The following is a 19,113-nucleotide window of genomic DNA, read 5'->3' on the forward strand; positions in this document are numbered from 1 at the left end:
AGTCTGAGTTGGGAAAATCCTGGATATTTGGCGAGAATGGAATTTGGGGATGGGGCTCGGCAGATAAAAGGATGTACTTCTTCACCCAAAGAATAATTAACACGTGGAACTCACTGCCACAGGAAGTGGTGGCAGCTATAAGCACAGACAGCTTCAAGAGGGCACTGGATAAACATATGGAGCAGAGGTCCACCAGTGTCTATTAGCCACAGGGTGTAGATGGAACACTATGTTTGGGGTAGTGATGCTCTGTATTCTTGGTTCTTGGGGGGGAGGAACAGTGGGAGGGCTTCTGGAGGGCCACTGGTGGACCTCCTGGTGGCACCTGGGTTTTGGCCATTGTGTGACACAGAGTGTTGGACTGGATAGGCCAGTGGCCTGGTCCAACATGGCTTCTCTTATGTCCTTGTGTTCTTCTTATGTGATATCAGTTTCAGGTCAAAGGTCAAGTGGAGGCAGATTGTGATGTCATTTTCAGGTCACGTCCTCAAAACCCTTCTCTTCTTGTTAAGTCACTTCCTTCTGTATCTCTCCCCCCCCCATTAAAAATCTATGTTTTTCTTAATTTTTGGAGCAACTCCTACTTCTGCAGGTAAAAACAAATCCTCCTGGAGCAAGTCTAGCTCCCTCTCAAACAATCATTTATTTATATTGAAGTTGTACTATCACTGCAACATTGTGGCACTGCAAGAGAAGCTGCTCTCATTGCTCTGTGTGAAAAAATATCCTCTGCCCTCAGTCACTCAGGCTGGAGGAGACAGTTTTGGTGGTATGAAAAAGGATGCATTGCTGCCCATGGCACGTAAGCCCAAAGAGGTTCCCCGCCACAGTGACAGCAGCCCTAGTACTTTCTCCCCTGTTCTACTTTATCTTCACCATAACCCTGTGAGGTAGGTTAGGCTGATAATATAGAACACTAAACTACCAGTATCAGAGAATGACACAGGGTGGCATTTTGCTTGTTAATGACAGCTAGTCCCCAGCCTGAGTTTAGGACCTTACTTTTTTTAATATAAATTTTTATTTTAGTTTTATAATATACAACTTTACAACAACAACATAACTCTAAAGTAATTGTGAGTTAAATACAAGCAACAAGAAAAAGGAGAGAAAACAACAGCAACAACAAAACAATCATAAAGGCTATTTTCTAAACCAATTACAACCAAAAATGGACCTTCTGGTATTACAAGGACCTTATTTAGGACACTTGTGAAAGCTGCCCTGAGTTTCCCGGAGTTCTGGAACCTCTTCAACAAAATTATTTTAAAATGTTAAAAAGTAAAAATCCTTTGCCTGAGATCCTGAAGAGCTACTCCAGTTAGTTGGTATGGATTTTGGCAGACCAATGACCGGACTCAAAATAAGGCTGCTTCATGTGTCTCTGTGTTTGAGATACAGCCCATTTGATTCTTTAACATCTATTAAGCTGGAGGCTGCTGAAAGAAACAGTAAGTGGCTCCTTGAGGCCTATAAACTTCTAGCAGAAGAAAGGGTGGGCCACTTAACAGATGAGCCTGAGTGGCATACATGGTTCCTTCTCTGTTTTATCCTCACTGTACATCTTAATGCCCAGTATTAACTCCCACACTGGGTCTTCCTGCCAGCTCGAGGATGGGAAATACCTGAAGATCTGGGGGGGTGGAGCCTGTGGAGAGCAGGGTTCGTAGATGTCCCGGTCCAGTGGCCACGGGACGTAGACTACCACCCCCAGAGACGCCCCAACCACCCAACTCACCCGGGAACCAGCAGAGAAGAGGAGCAACCATGATGCCATGGCAACCGATGGAGCCACAGCCCGGCTCCTCAGCACGGGAAGCCCCAGGAGAGACAACTGTTGGCAACCCAGAAAGTTGCAGCAGTGTCGGCAGAGCACAGCCCCTGGAGCACGCATCCCGGAACCTCGCCCGAGCGAGCAGCAGCGCAGACGTCACAGAGGGAGAACTGAGGGTAGACACGGCAAGGAGCCCAGGCGTCTGGGCTTATCACCGGGGGCAGGGCCAGACTGGGAGTAGAGAGGGCAGGAAATACAGGTGGTGCTGGGAGTGGAGAAGGGGGAATAAAAGGAGAGCAAGAGAGGCCGGGGAGGAGGGGCCGGGGAGGAGAAACGTGCAACAGAACTGAGCTGAGAGAAACGGAGAGTGAGAGAGAGAGGGAGAATGAGAGGTGTCCTGCGCATGCCGGTGGAGGGACTTAAGGGGTGACGTTAACCCCGTCCCCTGCCTATCTGAGGCCCCACGGCAAACTCCTCCTTAACAAACTCCTTCCAACTCCCAGGACTGTCCACCCTGGTGGGAAGCCAAACACTAAGGCCACGGTTGGGTCAGCTCCCGGGCCACAGATGGAGCCTGACAGTAGAGAAGAGGGACCTCAGCAGAGCCAGTGTGGTCTAATCTGGAGAACTGGGTTTGATTCCCCACTCCTCCACCTGATGCCTGCTGGATGAGCTTGGGCCAGTCACAGTTCTCTTCGAACTCTCTCAGCCCCACCTACCTCACAAGGTGCCTGTTGTAGAAAGAGGAAGGGAATATGATTGTAAGCCATTTTGAGACTCCTAAGGGTAGAGAAAAGCAGGGTACAAAAACCAACTCCTCTTCTTCTTCTACAACCTCATAGTGTCCACCCTCCAAAGTAGCCATATTCTCCAGGGAAATTGAGCTCTGTTGTCTGGAGATCAGCTGTAATAGTGGGAGATCAACCTGGGGGTTGGCAACCCTATCAAAAAGGCATAGACCAGCAGATGAATCCAAAATGGTGGTTTCCCATCTAGCCTTTTCTAAAACAACCAAAGATAAATGTTTACAAGCTGCCTTCTCACTCCATCCACAGTAATTACCATTGCACACGTGTGTGTGTGTCCCCCAATCATTTCATTGCTGGTTATAACGTGAGTGAAACCACCAGAACTCCCTTTAGGGTAAGGAAAAACCACAATAGCAGGGCTGCTTCAATCAAGGCTTTCTCCTTAATGGAAAAGCCACACCCTATCAAAACCTTCTTGGGAGGGTACCCTGGATTTACAATAATGATTTAATCTACTTCAGGATGACTCCCAAATTTGGTAATTCGAAGCTCTTTCTTATTTTACATTCAGCACTCCGGGAAATTTGTCAGATATGGCATTTGGTTTATCTTCCCTGTCAGTGTTATAATTCAAGTCACCAAACTTTAAAAAAAATAATTAAACGTGTTGAACTGCCACTGACTGGCATGAAAGGGGAGTGTAGCTGCAGTGTGGTAAGCCACACAAGAGCCAGAATGGTGTCAGCAAGAGTCCTTGTGTGCCCCAATTTTCCTGCTCCGTGAGGTATAATCTCCCTTGTGAGGGAAAGGTTTCCTGTCAAGTCAAAGCAGCCATGCTGGGAAGTAAAAAAGATCAACCCCCACCACTCTCAAGTACCATTCACACAGGGGAAATTTAAAAAGATATCAACACTACATTGTACAAACACTTGAAGGGATGTTTTTAACGCTAAATTTGCATTTGAAAAATTGTTCTCAAAGTGCCCAAAACAAAATGGCAGACTTTCAAAGTTCCCATTGAAAGGATAAGGCTCCATTACAGGATTATTCAAAATTTTACAGTTAATCATATGTTTAAATGCTGGATTGGCGGCAAGAAAATATGGGGTAATATCCTTCTAGTCTTGTTGTTCAAGTGTTTGCACAGGCTAATGTAACCTCCGTTTGTGGGTTTTGCGGGGCAGAACTTGGATTAAATCTTGTGACAATTCAAAGAGAATAAAACATTTTTTTACTTTTCACTTAACATCATAACAAGTAACAAAAACATAGAACTCAGTAACACAACAGAACAATGATCTTTTAAAGTCCAAACAATTAACTTTTCCCTCCTTCATAATTTGTAACCCCCAAAGTGCATATCTTTCCTTTTGTTGGTGGCCCAGGAAGTACCCAGCTGAACAATCTATGCACCAGCTTCTAAAATGAAGGTCCCAAATGAGATGACACAGCCCAGAAACAATAATTCTAAAATTTGCAATTTAGAACAAACCCTTACCAGTGTCCATCCATAAATCGTAGCTACCTTAAACAAGGTGTTAAGAGCCTATTATTAAGGTTCAAGCTCCCCAGCAGGGAAGTCTTGCTTCCCTCCTTTGTTTTCCACACAGTCTGCATCCTTCTGCATCTAGAGGCTCCACCCCTTCCTGGCTCATTCCATTCCTAGCTAGGGGTCACACTAACTCGCTTGGAATTAAATTGTGGGATTTAGCTGGACCAGAAACCCAGCCACATGGAAGCTGTTTCTATACAGATCTTAGGTATTGACTTTGTTAAATAAATCTTTGGCCAAGTTCAGACTGGCAGTTTGAAGCGGGAGGGAGTCGTGGCAAAAAAGTTCCAGGTTTTCCCATTCACACTGCAATGACTGATGCAGGAGCATACCGGGAGGAGGCGCAAGGGAGCGTTCACACTGTTGGCCCGGAGGCGCGGCTGTAAGACATGTCTTTATTTTTGGCAATCTGGAGATATGCGCTTATGCGCATAAGAAAAACATGGCTTTTGGCGTTCACACTGTTCACACCACGGGATAATTGCGCTTTCCAGGGTTTGCTACCACTTTCACCAGGTATCTTTTAAACTCAGGAGCGAAGCGTTACAAGACGGGTTGAGTACGGGTGGGGAACGCCTGACAGATGTACCTGTGTGAACGGCCCCTTTAATCCGGTTGTGGAAGGTTTCTGAAACGTGCCTATGTTGTGGCAAACTGCCAGTCTGAACTCGGCCTTTGTTTCACACATGAATGTTTATGACAACCAAAATGGGGGGAGGGAACCTTGCTTTTTTCCCCTTCATGTCACTAAAGGAGCAAACAGAGAGGATGTTGGGAGTTCTGGGTGTTGCACACCCAGCTTTTTTGTTCCTTTTAAATAGGAGGCATCCATCAGCCAGATTCAGATCAGAACTGTGGCGGGGGGGGTAAGCCTTCCTGCTGTGCTACTACTTGTGAATATACAGAGACACAGTGGTATTCCATGTTCTCAGAGAGTGTTCCCCATTGCATCTCTGGAAAAGTCACTGCTCCGCTCTTATTGACATCCGTGACTCCTGCATAGACACAAAAGTTGGCCTCTTTTGAGGATGGCTAATTCTTATTCTTGGCATGATCTAAAAGTAAAACTTTCAGGTGTGCCAGAAGTGAAGGGTACCTCCAGTTTTAATTCAGAAAATAAGTACTCCTCTGATATCAGATGTTTAATACACATATAAATTACACCAGTTTCCTAGTTCAGGTGTCCTGTGCCAGTAACAGAATGAAGAGACCAAACAGCAAGAGATCATTAATATCTTTCTTGAATTGGCTGAATAGCTGTTAAACACATTATAAGCAACCATAACATTAGGCTTCCTTTGTTGAATTCCAGCAACATGTTTGTCCTGATTACTTCCTGCAGGCCGGCTCCATGTTGCATAGCTGAAACTCATCTAACATTTCATGGCCCGCAAAGATGCTTTAATTTTTTGTACAAACATGGCAATTATGTACAGCCCAGTACACAGAGATTTCAACACATATTTATCCCACCTCCTTGTCTATGTTATTTATATGTTTTAGGAGGAAGGAGTTACTCCTCAAGAATTTCTTAGCTGAGTTTGCATTCTGGGTTCTTTCTCTGGAGGGTTCTTCTATTCTTCCCACTCATCTACTTGCTTCTGCAACTTAGTGGGTTAAGTGCAGAGCACAACAGTTGCAATGGGCTGGATCCACACATCGCTAGATATTGTACCAGTTTCCCCTGCCATTTTTGCTCCTGCTGCTCCACGGAGCTGTATCAGGAGCCCTGGACACTGTGTTCTAGTCTGGATCCACATGTAGTTGGATGTCGCATTGTTATTATAATATACTAGGAATAAGGCTCGTTGTGGGAAGAAATACAATGAGCTCTAGAAGGAAGCTCCAGATGAGTGTCCCAGATGTGGCTGGTGGGTGGCAGAGGGAAGGGGAAAATAGAGGGAGGCAAGCCATGTTTCTTTCCTTCTGCTTAACTATAAAGCAGGGCTGTCTCAAGTCATTTTGCTGCCCCAAGTGGGGAATATGGGAGGAAAACCTCATGGTAACAGGTATGGTTCCCTCCACATTTGACTTATTTTTTGGGGGGGAGGGGAGTGTTATGCAGTGGCAGCTAAGGCAGAAAATCACCTCCTATGCCATGTTTTCTGGGTTCCAAGGTTCTGGAAAGCGGTTCCATAGCCAATTACATGGTTGCCAACTCTAGATTGGGAAATACCTGTATATTTCAGGGGTAGAGCCCGGGGAGGGCGGGGTTTGGGGTGCAGAGGGACCTCAGCAGGGTATAATGCCATAGAGTCCACTGCCCAAAGCAGCCATTGTCTCCAGGAGAACTGATCTTGGTCATCTGGAGATCAGTTGTAATAGCTGGGAAATTTTCTGTAGGGGAAATGATGTGCTGTGGCTGGGAACATGGTGATTTCTAGGAGATCCCCATGCCCCACAGGGAAACAGGCAACTTCAGTGACCATTTAAGGGAAGATTGGGATATGTATTTTACCTCAGGACACGTTCAGTGAGTCCCAACAGCAACAGTAAACTGTTTAGAATGTTAGAGGCAAAGGCAAATCAGGCTGCATATGCAAATGACATCTGTGTTCTGACTGGCTGTGGGGGGAGAGGAACAACAAACTGTTTAGAAGGTTGGAGGTGGGACTCAGGCAACGCAGCCAGTGGATAGGGACATTTTCTGAGTGACACATCAGGGAGACTACTGATTTGGGAGCGTGTGGAATGTTCAGTAACATGCCACCACCAAAAGACAATTATTATATATAGAGAAAAGATACACCTCCTAGATGTTCCAGTCCAGGCAGAAAAATCCAGGAAGTCAATGAATACACAAGTGTGGGTTCAGTGTAGTGTAGAGGTTAGAATGATGGACTAGGAACTGGGAAAACCAAACTCACATCCCTGCTCTACCATGAAAGTTTGCTGGTTGACACAGTCTCCTCCTAACCTACTTCACAGAGATGTGAGAATAAAATGGAGGAGAGGAGAATGATGTAAGCCATTTTGGGTCCCCTTGGGGTAGAAAGGTGGGGTACAAATGAAGTAAATAAATAAATAAAATATCCAGTGATGTACAAATCCTAACCTACATTAGTCAATTCAGTGTCATGGCTAGGACATGCCTGGCTCTATGTGTGACCCAATTTTATATGGAACTGTCAGGGGCAAATTTGGAATAAGGCTCAATGAAATTAGGTGAAAACAAGTGGAAGGTCTGCAAGACTTGTGGGGGGAATTCCATCTCCACCCCTGCTGCTGAGTTTGGTGTGGCTCCAGACCCTACCGCCCACCTCAGTGGTGGGCTGCAGCAACAATGGTGTCTGGGAGCTGCTCTGAGCCTGGAGCAGTTCCTGGCATCCGCCAACGTGGCCCAGCCTGGAACATCTCCCAGCATACACCACTGTGGCCAGGCTTGGTGCAGCTCTCAGCAGTTGTTACTCAGCAGCCACCAGGCCTGGAACAGTTCCCTATGGTCTCCAGCATAACGGCCAGGCCTGGAGCAGATCCCTGTGGCCACCGCCACAAAATCACCACTAGTGCATTGTCTGTGCATGTGCAGAAAATGTTTTTTTATTGGGGGGAGGAGAATTTGAATGTAATTTTTTTAAGATTTCTTGATTTTTCTGCAAACTTGGGGGGGTCTCTAATGTTTGCAGGAAAATCTGTTTAGTGTCAGCATGGCCCTCATCTGCACATTTACATATCCACAGAAGGGGGCCACATGTTGCTATTAGATATATAGATTTAATTAATTAATTAATTCAGTTTATATCCCACCCTCCCCATCAAGGCAGGCTCAGGGTAGCTTACATTAAAAGTTAAAATACATTAAAACACAAATTGTAAACATCATAAAAAGCATATACAATAACAGAATAAAGTGCTAGTGGTGGTATGATATTACGTAGAAACCCCAGTAGGCCATGGTGAAATGGTCACAAAAGAGTATAGCCAGAGTTGGTAACCAGCTTGTCAGACCATTTATAAAAACTGTCGCAGGCTGCTGGTGATAGTATGGAGGGCCTTACCACAGTTCAGTCATTGGAAGCAGCTCCTAATCAAAGGCCTGGTAGAAGAGCTCCGTTTTGCAGGAACTGAGTAGTCCTGAGTATGGGTTTCACGGATGATCCATTCTCTTCCTATGCTATGAACATATCTAGGGTTGTCAGTTCTGCAGTGGGGACTGGGCACGACTGGCTCCCAGCCCCCGTTTCCCACCACCACTCTTAGCCCCCTCCCAGTTTCCTGCTGGTTGCCTGGCAATTCTAAACATACCTGGGATCAAGCCCCACTGATCTTAGTGGGAATTAGGGATGCCAGTCCCCAGGTGCAGGCAGGGGTTCCCCCAATTTTTAGGGCTCAGACCCAATGCTGGGCAGATGGCTGGTGGAGGAAGCCCCACCCACAACAGTCATCTGCAGCCCTGCTTGAAAAGAGCAGGCACTGCTTGCTCCTGCTCTCCAAGCAGCAAATTTGCTGCTTGCAAGGAGGGCGTCCATGGCACCCACTCTTTCCAAGCGGGGGCTGTCAGCTCCTGCCGTGCAAGAGGCAAGTTCCCCTCTTGCAGGGCAAGTGTACGCGATGCCCACCCTTTCCAAGTGGGTGCCACCAGCTCCTGCCTTGCAAGAGGCAAGGTCCCCTCTTGCAGGGCAGGCGCACTTGGCCCTAGCTTCCCTTTAATTGGTTGGGGAAAGGCAGGAGCACAAGCAAGCTGTGTCCAGGACATGATAGTGTCACCCTGTGTGACATCATTGCATTGTGGATGGCCATGCCCCCTCCTGGAATGCCCCCTAATCCTAGTAGGAATTAGCTCTCCATAAACACCCATAGGATCACGCGGCACAAAGGCTGCATTTAATCTTTGATTTACTGTTTCTGTTTATATGAACGTTTGTTTTCATGTTTACTGATTCCTAAGGCCTTAGCATCATTTTGACAGTGTTCTTTTGGTAATTTGTTTCTGCAATCTGTTTGATGAAAGCCATAAACAAAGACTGACTTGACAAGAAGACAATGATTTCCTTAAAAGTGGGAAGGGGTCATTGTTATTAATATTAATTGACTTGAACAGTTACATACTCCTCAAGGCTTTGATTTACAGAGGAAAGCAGTGCATCCTTGAGGAATGAAAGAGTTAATGTAGCTGAAGAGTAAAATTAGTGGCCAGGGTCAAAGGGCAAAATAGGAGAGAAACATAACTGAAGAGGCCAATACCCCGCTGGGCATAAACTTGACCTACTGCTGACCTGTAGCTGTCATGGAGTCCTGAGAGTCATGGTCAGGTCCAAAGCAAAGCAATATGACCCTAGAGCTTAAGCGTCACCATGACAATGACCTCTAGCTATTATTTATTGACTGGCTTCTCTGCATGCCTGACTAGGCCTCTGGTTGCCAGTAAAAAGATGTATTGATTAGACATTAGTCAGCTAGAACCGGCTTGCTTTTGTGAAGCCAAACTCTTGGCCATATTGAGGGTTGGCGTAACACTAAGAGGGCACATAGGATTGTTTTATTTTACCTGGCAGCCATGACTTTCACTGATATAAAGGGTATAATCACAGACTGTGAACGTTGCTTATATGGCATTTTGAACAACAATCCAACACTTAACTGTGCAATCCTAAACAGAGTTACATCCTTCTAAGCCCATTGAAGTCAATGGGTTTAGAAGGGAATAAATCTATTTAGGATTGCTCTGTAAGAGTTCCAGGCAGGAAACAAAAGCCACTGCTTTGCAACATGGCTATTTGATTTAGCTTCTAAAAGATTTCTTGTTGGGCAATTTTCCCCATTTATGTCAGCCAAACCTCCGAAAGAATGGCATTTCTCTTTTAAAAAATACCACTGTGATTGTAGAAGAAAGTGTGTGATTTAGTTAAAAACAGCTTCAGGTCATACTATGCACAATGGTTTTTGTTGTTGTTGTTTACTTAGAGGACCCTTCAAAGAAGGACTTACAAATCCAGTCATAGCAGTGTTTTGGGGGAGGGATACTTACACCCTTCTCCATGGACTATGTTTGAGATCCACTTTTCTTCCTGTCCAACATGATTCCAGGGGAAGATTCCCTGTGGTTGGGGAAAGCGGCTTGGAGAAGGAATTTTTATCTCCAAAAAGATATGCATGGAAAACACCACTTATGTGATCAAATACTTCAAGGTCATAATTTGGGGGGAGGGGAGGGGTCTCCCACATCATATGTAGCTCAGCCCTATGCTGGCTTCTTATCAGGAATGAAATATTTTTCTCCTCTATAATCTTTCAACATGTAGTTGAGCAGAGACAATTCCTAAACAATTTTTTTTAAGATTTGTTTGCATTTATACCTCATTTTTCTCCTCACAGAAGGACCCTTTGTTCTCTCCTCATCAATTTTATCCTCACAATAATTCTGCAAGAAAGGTCAGGCTGAGAATATGTGACTGGCCCAACCTCACCCACCAAAATTCTGTGGCAAAGTGGGAATTTCAAACTTAGTCTCCCAGATACTGGTCTAATACACTAACAACTACACCACACTGGCTCTCGGGGAGTCCTCAAGGACTTGCAGAAAGCACCTCATTTCCCCCTCCCTACTATTGTAGGCCACTCCTTACAATAGAAAAAAGTGGGGTATAAAAACCGACTCTTCTTCTGCATTGAATAGTCAATGTACACAGCCTTCCATATGATGCTGGGAAATATGTACAGCTTGACAAAATAAATAGAGTATTTCATATATTGCCCAGTTACTAAAAAATTGAGCTGCGGTGGCTCAAGTGGTTAAGACGCTGAACTGCAGGCTGTGGAAGGTCAGTAGTTCAGCAGTTCGAGACCCGATTGTGCCGCATGGTGGAGTGAGCTCCCATCTCTAGTTCCAGCTCCTGTCAACCTAGCAGTTCGAAAGCAAGAAATTGCAAGTAGATAAATAGGGACCACTTCGGTGGGAAGGTAACAGCGTTCCGTGCGCCTTGGTGTTTAGTCATGCCGGCCACATGACCACGGAAACGTCTTCGGACAGCACTGGCTCTTCAGCTTTGAAACAGAGATGAGCACTGCAACCCTAGAGTCGGATTCGTCTGGCTTTCGAGCAAGGGAACCTTTACCTTTACCTTTACTAAAAATTATAAATTCTACTATGCATGCACAGTCATTGATTAACCTGTGGAATATATCCTCCAGTGAACCTTGGATGCTATACTTATTGACATTACAGTGAACATAATGCCCTGTTGAAGATGCTAACACATGCACCACACTTTCCACAAAGTCCAGTGAATATGTATACTGGCAGGTGTTTGTGAGTATTCTCTGCTGAACTCACATAAAACACAATTTGTGTGTACATGAGAATGAATGATTCATTTTGTTTTTGCAGCACATTTTAGTGTTCAGAGTGCTTTAAAATTTGTATCTCATTTATAACCGATTAAACAGGGGAGAAAAGAAATCATGAAAAGCTGGCAGTTGTGATTATGCTGTTATTTGTTCTCACCATCTCCCACGACGATTTAATAGAAGACATTAAAAGGAAGGCCTCGCGTTACAGAAAGTCTGAAGTACAGATTGTTTGGTTAAATTAATTTTAGTCTTATTGAGCCCAAAGTAAATTTTATTGATTATTAACTGAGTACATTTAAGCCAAACCCATAAAAGCCTCAAGCTGAGAGCAAGAAATATTACATGTGAATTTCCCAGCAACAAACTATCCATTCTTATTAAAACAAACAAACAACGATAATTGGTACCACGCGAAGGTCTGAAAGGTGTTATTCATCACCCCTCAAGGAATCCAAATCCCAGAAGAACAATCTTGTCTGAATCTAGAGTGGCCAGGTCCCCTTGTCACTCTGGTGGGGGGATTTGGAGGGGGTGTTCCAGGACATCTGTGATGTGATGACATCACTTGGAAGTGACATCATGATGCCAGTGATGCCACACCGGCAATGCTCTAGTTTGAGGGCAAAACTCTATGGTTTGTAAGCAAATTTACCACAGAGTTTTGCCCTCAAACCAGAGCATCCCCCACGGCGTCCCTGACGTGAAGACATCACTTCTGGGCGACATAGGGTTGCCAGTTCTGGATTGGAAAATAGCTGGAGACTTTGGGGGTGGATCCTGGAGAGGGTGGGGATTGGGGAGGGGAGGGGCCTCAGCATGGTGCAATCAATGCCACAGAGTCCACCTTTCAAAGCCGCCATTTTATCCATGGGAGCTGATCTCGGTCAGCTGGATACCAGTTGTAATAGTGGGAGATCTCCAGGCCCCACCTGGAGGCTGGCAACCCTAGGATATCATCACATTGGGCACATCACACCAGGATATCCCTTTTGGGGGGGGTTCCCCTGCTGGCCAGCTGGCTGGTGGTGGGCTGAAGCCCCACAAAATGGGGGAACCCCTGAACATAAGAACATAAGAGAAGCCAATGTTAGATCACACAGTGGCCAAAAATACCAAGTGCCATCAGGAGGTCCAGCAGTGGGGCCAGAACACTAGAAGCCCTCCCACTATTGCTCCACCCAGGCACCAAGAATATAGTGCATCACTTGCCGCAGACCGAGAGTTCCTATGTATACCTTGTGGCTAATAGCCACTGATGGACTTCTGCTCCATATGTTTATCCAATTCCCTCTTGAAGCCGTCCATGCTTGTAGCTGCCACCACCTCCTGTGGCAGTGAATTCCATGTGTTAATCACTCTTTGGGTGAAGAGCCAGTTTGGTGTAGTGGTTAAGTGCGCGGACTCTAATCTGGGAGAACCGGGTTTGATTCCCCACTCCTCCACTTGCACCTGGCTGGATGACCTTGGGCAAGCCATAGTTCTGATAAGAGCTGTTCTTGAAAAAGAGCAGTTTCTGTCAGAGCTCGCTCAGTCCCACCTACCTCACAGGGTGTCTGTTGTGGGGAGGGGAAGGGAAAGGAGTTTGTAATCCGCTCTGAGACACCTTTGGGTAGTGAAAGGCGGGGTATAAATCCAATCTCCTCTCTTCTTCTCTGTTTATCTGTTCTAACCCGACCACTCAGCAATTTCATGGAGGGCCCACAAGTTCTTGTACTGTGAGAAAGGGAGAAAAGTACTTCTTTCTCTACCTGCTCTATCCCATGCATCTATATATCTAATAGCGAAGGCGCCCCCTGCGTGCAGATATCTAAATCCACATATTGTGGGCACCTGGGGGGCAGGGAGATTTTCCTGCACACTTGGGGCAGTCCCCAGGTGTGCACAAAAATCTAAAAAGTTGAAATTTAAATTCCCCAAAAAGTAAAAGAGGAACTCTGGGAACTCTGCGGTGGGCTGGGGGTTGGAAGCCTCTCAGGCCTCGCCGCTGGAGCCGAGGCGGGGGGGAGGAGGAGATCGGCCACTGGAGGGGGGGAGGAGACCAGCAGAGGGGGAGAAGGGGGGGAGAGATTGGCTGGCCCGGCGGCTGGGAGCCTCTCAGGCCGATGCCGACGTCAGGGAGGGAGAGGGGCGGGAGAAGTAGGGTTCCAAAATCCCCCCGGGGGCGGATTTCCCCCCGCTTTCAAGGCCCAACTTCCACCCCCACACGGAATCGGGCCAGGGGGAAACCCCACCCCCGCACGTGCGTCACCCAGAAGTGATGTTGCACGCTGGGGGCGGGGCCACGCCATTTGAGGGGAAAACAAAGAGTTCTCCCCTCAAATGGCAGCACGAATTAGACGCCGGCCGGGAGCCCCCCGCTCCCGGCCAAAATGCATTTGGCAACCCTAGGGAGAAGGCTTGGCGGGCCAGTGGCTGTAAGCAGCCCTCGCTGCCGCATAGGGGGGAAGGAGAAAGTCTGGCGGGCCGAGCTCAGGCCTCCCACCACCACTGCTGCCACCGCTGGGGGTAAGGGGGGAGAAAGTTCGGCAGGCCGAGTTCAGGCCTCTCGCCACCGGTGCTGGGGGGGGAGGAGGGAGAAGGCTTGGAGAGGCGCAGGACTCGCTGTGGGTGCCGGGGACGGGGGGGCAGGGGAGAAGGATCACCTGCAGCTGCTTCCTTCTCCTTCGGTGGAGCTTCTCCTCCCCCCACCTCCACGAGTATCGCGGGTCCCCCTTCTTGTAATCTTATAAACCTCAAACATGTCACCTCTCAGCCATCGTTTCTCCAAGCTAAAGAGTCCCAAGTGCTTTAACTTTTCTTCATAGGGAAAGTGTTCCCTGACCCAACCTGGGGACTGGCAAGCCTATCTGAATCCCTTCATTTTAAAATGTTTTAAAATAAACAAATAAAACTGCACTCTGCACTGGGACTGGCTATGGGTAGGGTTTTCAGGCAGGGGATGAGGGGGTAAGGTTGACAGATCCAGGTTGGGAAACTCCTGGAGATTTGGGGATGAAACCTAGGGAGGACAAGGCCCTCATTGGGGTGCCATGCCATACAGTCTGCCCTCCAAAGTATCCACTTTGCTCCAGGGGAACTGATCTCTGTAGCCTGGACATAAGCTGTAATTCTGGGGAATCCCCAGGTCCCACCTGGAGGCTGGCATCCCTAGGCCTGTGGGAGTGTGGTGGGAAGGGAATGCAGTGGGAAATTACCTCACTTTGACAATCTAGAAAAGTCACCCAGAAAAAGATGGTACAAGATGGTTGGCATTCTGCCTCGCTCCCCAGAGGCAAAGCAACCCCTCGCGGCTCTCATGACAGCCAGGAGCTGTGAAGCTGAGCCTCTCACAACCGACACACCATTCCAAGTGAGTCTTTTCCCCTCCGTTGTCATTTGGTGATAGCAGTTGGTAAGTGCATGTGCTCCTGCCTCCCACCAACACTTGGCAGTGGCTTGGAAGTGCAGCGTGAACCACCGCCTGGACCCTGGCTGCCTGTTTTCCGGCTTGTCCCTGTTCCGACTGTTCTCCAGCTGTCCCTGTTTGCAGTAGATGAACTTGTAGTTTATTAGCAAAGGGATAAATCTGAAAATATAAGACGGCTTCCTAGGATAATATTTGAAAAAGCTCCGGATTCTGCTGAACTAGCGTTGCCAACCACCAGGTGGGGCCTGTAGATCTCCTGGAATTACAACTGATCTTCAGACTGCAGAAATCAGCTCCTCCTAGGCTGCTTTGGAGGGTGGACTCTGTGGCATTATACTACGCTGCAGTCCCTCCCCTCCCCTCCCCTTCCCAGCTTCCACTCCCCAAATCTGCAGAAATTTATCATCCAGGAGTTGGCAGTCCTGCTGCTGAACAATAGATTTAATAGAACTGAGCCCAAACATGAAGGGTTTCTTTTTCTATCCTGTGCAGATTATTTCATGATGGGGTGGGGGTATAGGTAGGGTTGCCAACCTTCAGGTAGTGGCTGGAGATCTCCTGGTATCACAACTGGTCTCCAGGTGAAAGTAATCAGTTTACCTGGAGAAAATGACCACTTTGGAAGGTGGACTGTATGGCATTATACCCCATTGAAGTCTCTCCCCTCCCTAAACCCAGCCCTCTTCAAGCTCCACCCCCAAAAACTCCAGGTATTTTCCAACCTGCAGCTGTCAGCCCTAAATTTAGGGGAATGATTAGAACATAAGAACATAAGAAGAGCCCTGCTGGATCAGATCAGTAGTTCATCTAAGTCCAGCATTCTGTCTCACACGGTGGCCAACCAGTTCCTCTGGAGCTCCGACGACAGGCCATAGAGGTCAATGCCTTTTCCTGATGTTGCCTCCTGGCACTGGTATTCAGAGGTTCACTGTCTCTGAATGTGGAGGTTCCCTTTAGTCACCATGTTAGTCACTGATAGACCCATCCTGCATGAATTTGTCCAATCCTCCTTTGAAGATGTCTATGTTTGTGGCCATCACTGCATCCTCTGACAGATAATTTCACATTTTCATTGTTCTTTTTTTGTTGTTATGGCGCAGCAAAGACAGAAAGCACCCCTACCAAACCAGCAGGGGTCTCATTCCATAGTACATATTTATTTAGCTTATGCCTCAGCATATCCCAATCAGTAGGGTTGCCACCATCCAGGTGTCACCTGGAGATCTCCTGCTATTACACTTGATCTCCAGACAACCGAGATCAAATTCCCCTGGAGAAAATGGCTGCTTTGGAAGGTGGGCTCTACGGCATTATGCCCTGCTGAGGTTCCTCCACCGGTTCCATCCCAAAATCTCCAGATATTTCCCAACCCAGAGCTCGCAACCCTACCAATCAGTTGTACTTCAAGTTCCCTTTTCCTCTTCAAATCACCTTTTCATCCTGTCAAAACAACCCTCATCCTGAATGAGCTTACTTTGACCTTAATGATGCCACCAGCTTCCAAAATATGACTGGCTTGAGAAGACCATTGTTGCTAGGAGCAAGAACGCTGTTTTTAAGCAGAGGGGAGGGGGAAGGTGTTGTCATCAGGACAGTGAAAACCAGCTGGTAGATAACAAAAAAGTAAATTTGGGGGGCACTTTGAGGAAATGTTTCAGAGATCCAGAAAGCCACTTTTTCTGAGTCAAAAGTGTTTGCCCTAACCTTGATGGTCCTGGCTAGTTTGATCTAGTCAGACTATGGAAACTAAGCTGGATCAGCTCTGGTTACCACTTAGATGGGTGACCACCAACAAAGACCAGGGTTGCCAGGAAGAGGAAGGCAGTGGCAAACCACCTCTGAATGACTCTTGCCTTGAAAACCCCATTCGGTGTTATTTCATGGGGTTGTCATGAGTCGGTTGCGACTGGACACCCCCCCTCCAAGTGTTCGCTGGAGAACATACAGCTCAGCCTTGAACAATCAATTTATTATTATTGGTTTCAATAATTCATCAAATAACAGCTGGCTCTTCTCTCAGGCTTATTCAGTAACATTTAAAATACATGCCGGACCAAAAGTCTTCTCCATCTATTATAAGAAAAAGAGAACTAATGTTAGTTGCTGTGCATTGCAGCGTGCCAAGGTAGTCCGTGATGTCAGCACACTTTCAGGTCAGTTCACGGATTCTGGTTATATTCTAGGATGTCGTGATTAAGCCGCTATAAATATATGCTCTTAATTTTGTACACTCTTTAAAAGTGCTATCACTGACTATGTATTTTGACCAATATGATGTTAATAATAATCCATGTCTGCTGTACAGATGGGTGTCTGCATGTGGGGGCAGCCGCATGAGCTCTGAACTTAAAATAGGCCACATGGGTGCCACATTTGTGTGTGTGTGTGTCTCAGTAAGGCAGCACCAAGCAGTTTCCTCCTGTTCTAGATTTTGCCTCAAACAAATCTATATTTATTTCTTAAGCCAATGGCATTCTCCCACCCCTGTTCCAATTCAACCAGGAGACTCAAAGGCCAAGCCAAGAAACTGTTGGCCTTAAAAATAGTTTCCAGCAGGTACTTTTATAAAATGTTCTTTATTTGGGGCTCGTCACAATCTCTTACACAAACGATGTGGGCATTTTTATGGCACGATTTGGAATGCATTTATATTAAGCCCACCGTTTTGTTCAGCTTGAACTATTTTTGTCCTCCTCGTCTGTGTTGAGAAGAAGAGGAAGAGGAGGAGGAGGAGATTTGATTTATACCCTGCCCTGCACTACCCGAAGGAGTCTGAGAGTGGCTTACAATCTCCTTTATTTATTTATTTTATTGGATTTCTATCCCACCCTCCCCACGAATGGGCTCTTCCCTTCCCCTCCCCACAACAGACACCCTGTGAGGTAGGTGAGGCTGAGAGAGCTCTCTCGAGAACTGCTCCTGAGAGAACAACTCTGAAACAATTTATAACTGACCCAAGGTCACACCAGCAGCTGCATGTGGAGGGTTGAGAATCAAACCTGGTTCTCCCAGATTAGAGTCTGCAGTCCTAACCACTACACCAAACGACTACACCAAAGTGGAATGGATTCTGTGCCCCCCCCCCATAGATTAGAAAGAGAAACTTGTTTTCTGCATGGTGTTTAATCACAAGTACAGGAGTGTAGCTATGGTCCTTCTTTCCTCAGGAAAAACAAGGAACCTTCTCACTGCTGCCTGCCTGAGAACTGTAGTTCATGTGTGGGGAAAGGAACCAGTGCAGACTGAAGCCATCTCAATCCCTCACTGCCCAACACACCCGCAAGAGTTTGGGTGAAAGTAGTAACAAAAGAGGCATGGTAGATATTTGGCATGTCCATTTTGAAGATATCTCTTCTGTTCTTCAGCTGCAATGCTGGGTGTGGGCTATCAGTTTCCCCAACCCAGAACCGAATAGAAACATCCTATGTGGATATATAAATCCAAACTATGGGCCTTGATTTTCCTGGAGATTTGGAGTTCTAGCCTGGGAACGCTAGGGTTTGGGAAGGGGAGGGAGTTCAACAGGGAGGGACGTGACCCCCATGAAGTCTGCCTTCCAAAGCTGCTGTTTCCTGCAGGGTAACTGACCTTTGTGCCCTGACGTGGATCACCCAGGTGAGCCTGATCATCTCGGAAGCTAAGTGGGATTAATATTTGGATGGAAGATCATCAAGGAATGCAAAGGGTTGCTACATGGAGCCAGGCAATGGCAAACCAACTCTGAATGTCTCTTGCGTCTCTTGCCTTGAAAACCCTTCAGGGTCACCATACGTCAGCTGGGACTTGATAGCACTTTCCCACCACCACCAATTGACCCTAGTTGTAATCCTGGGAGAACTCCAGGCCCCATCTGGAAATTGGCAATCCAATATATAATATATATATATAACACAGCTACTTAAATGTGTGCTAGTGCTGCTTTTTTACTGTAATGAATTATGCAACTTCTAATATTAAATAAATCGGGGCACTTTCTTAGCAACTTGTTCATTTCGATAATTCTATGCTATTTTATGACTTTGTTGTTTTTTATTTTTTGTAAGGCATCTCGAGCAGTTTTTCTGAAGAGGCAGAATATGCATTTTCGAAACAAATAACTAAGCAGTAGGAAAAAAAATAACTGGAAAAGGTTTTGTTCAAAGTGTTGATGAAACTCACGTCGAAGTATCTCTGGTGCGTTTTGCGGGCGATAAAATGCATTTCAAGATGACTATAATAATTTCAAGAATAAGCTACCTGTTCCTTATGGTAGATATCAAAAACATGAGGCAGGGAAGCAAACCAGAGATTTGGTGGGGTGGGGGGTTACCAGCAGAGTAAGTAATTGCACTGTGTAATGGAA

The sequence above is a fragment of the Gekko japonicus genome, unplaced genomic scaffold (genome assembly GCF_001447785.1).
Source record: "Gekko japonicus isolate JY-2015 unplaced genomic scaffold, Gekko_japonicus_V1.1 scaffold448, whole genome shotgun sequence".
Classification (NCBI taxonomy): domain Eukaryota; kingdom Metazoa; phylum Chordata; class Lepidosauria; order Squamata; family Gekkonidae; genus Gekko; species Gekko japonicus.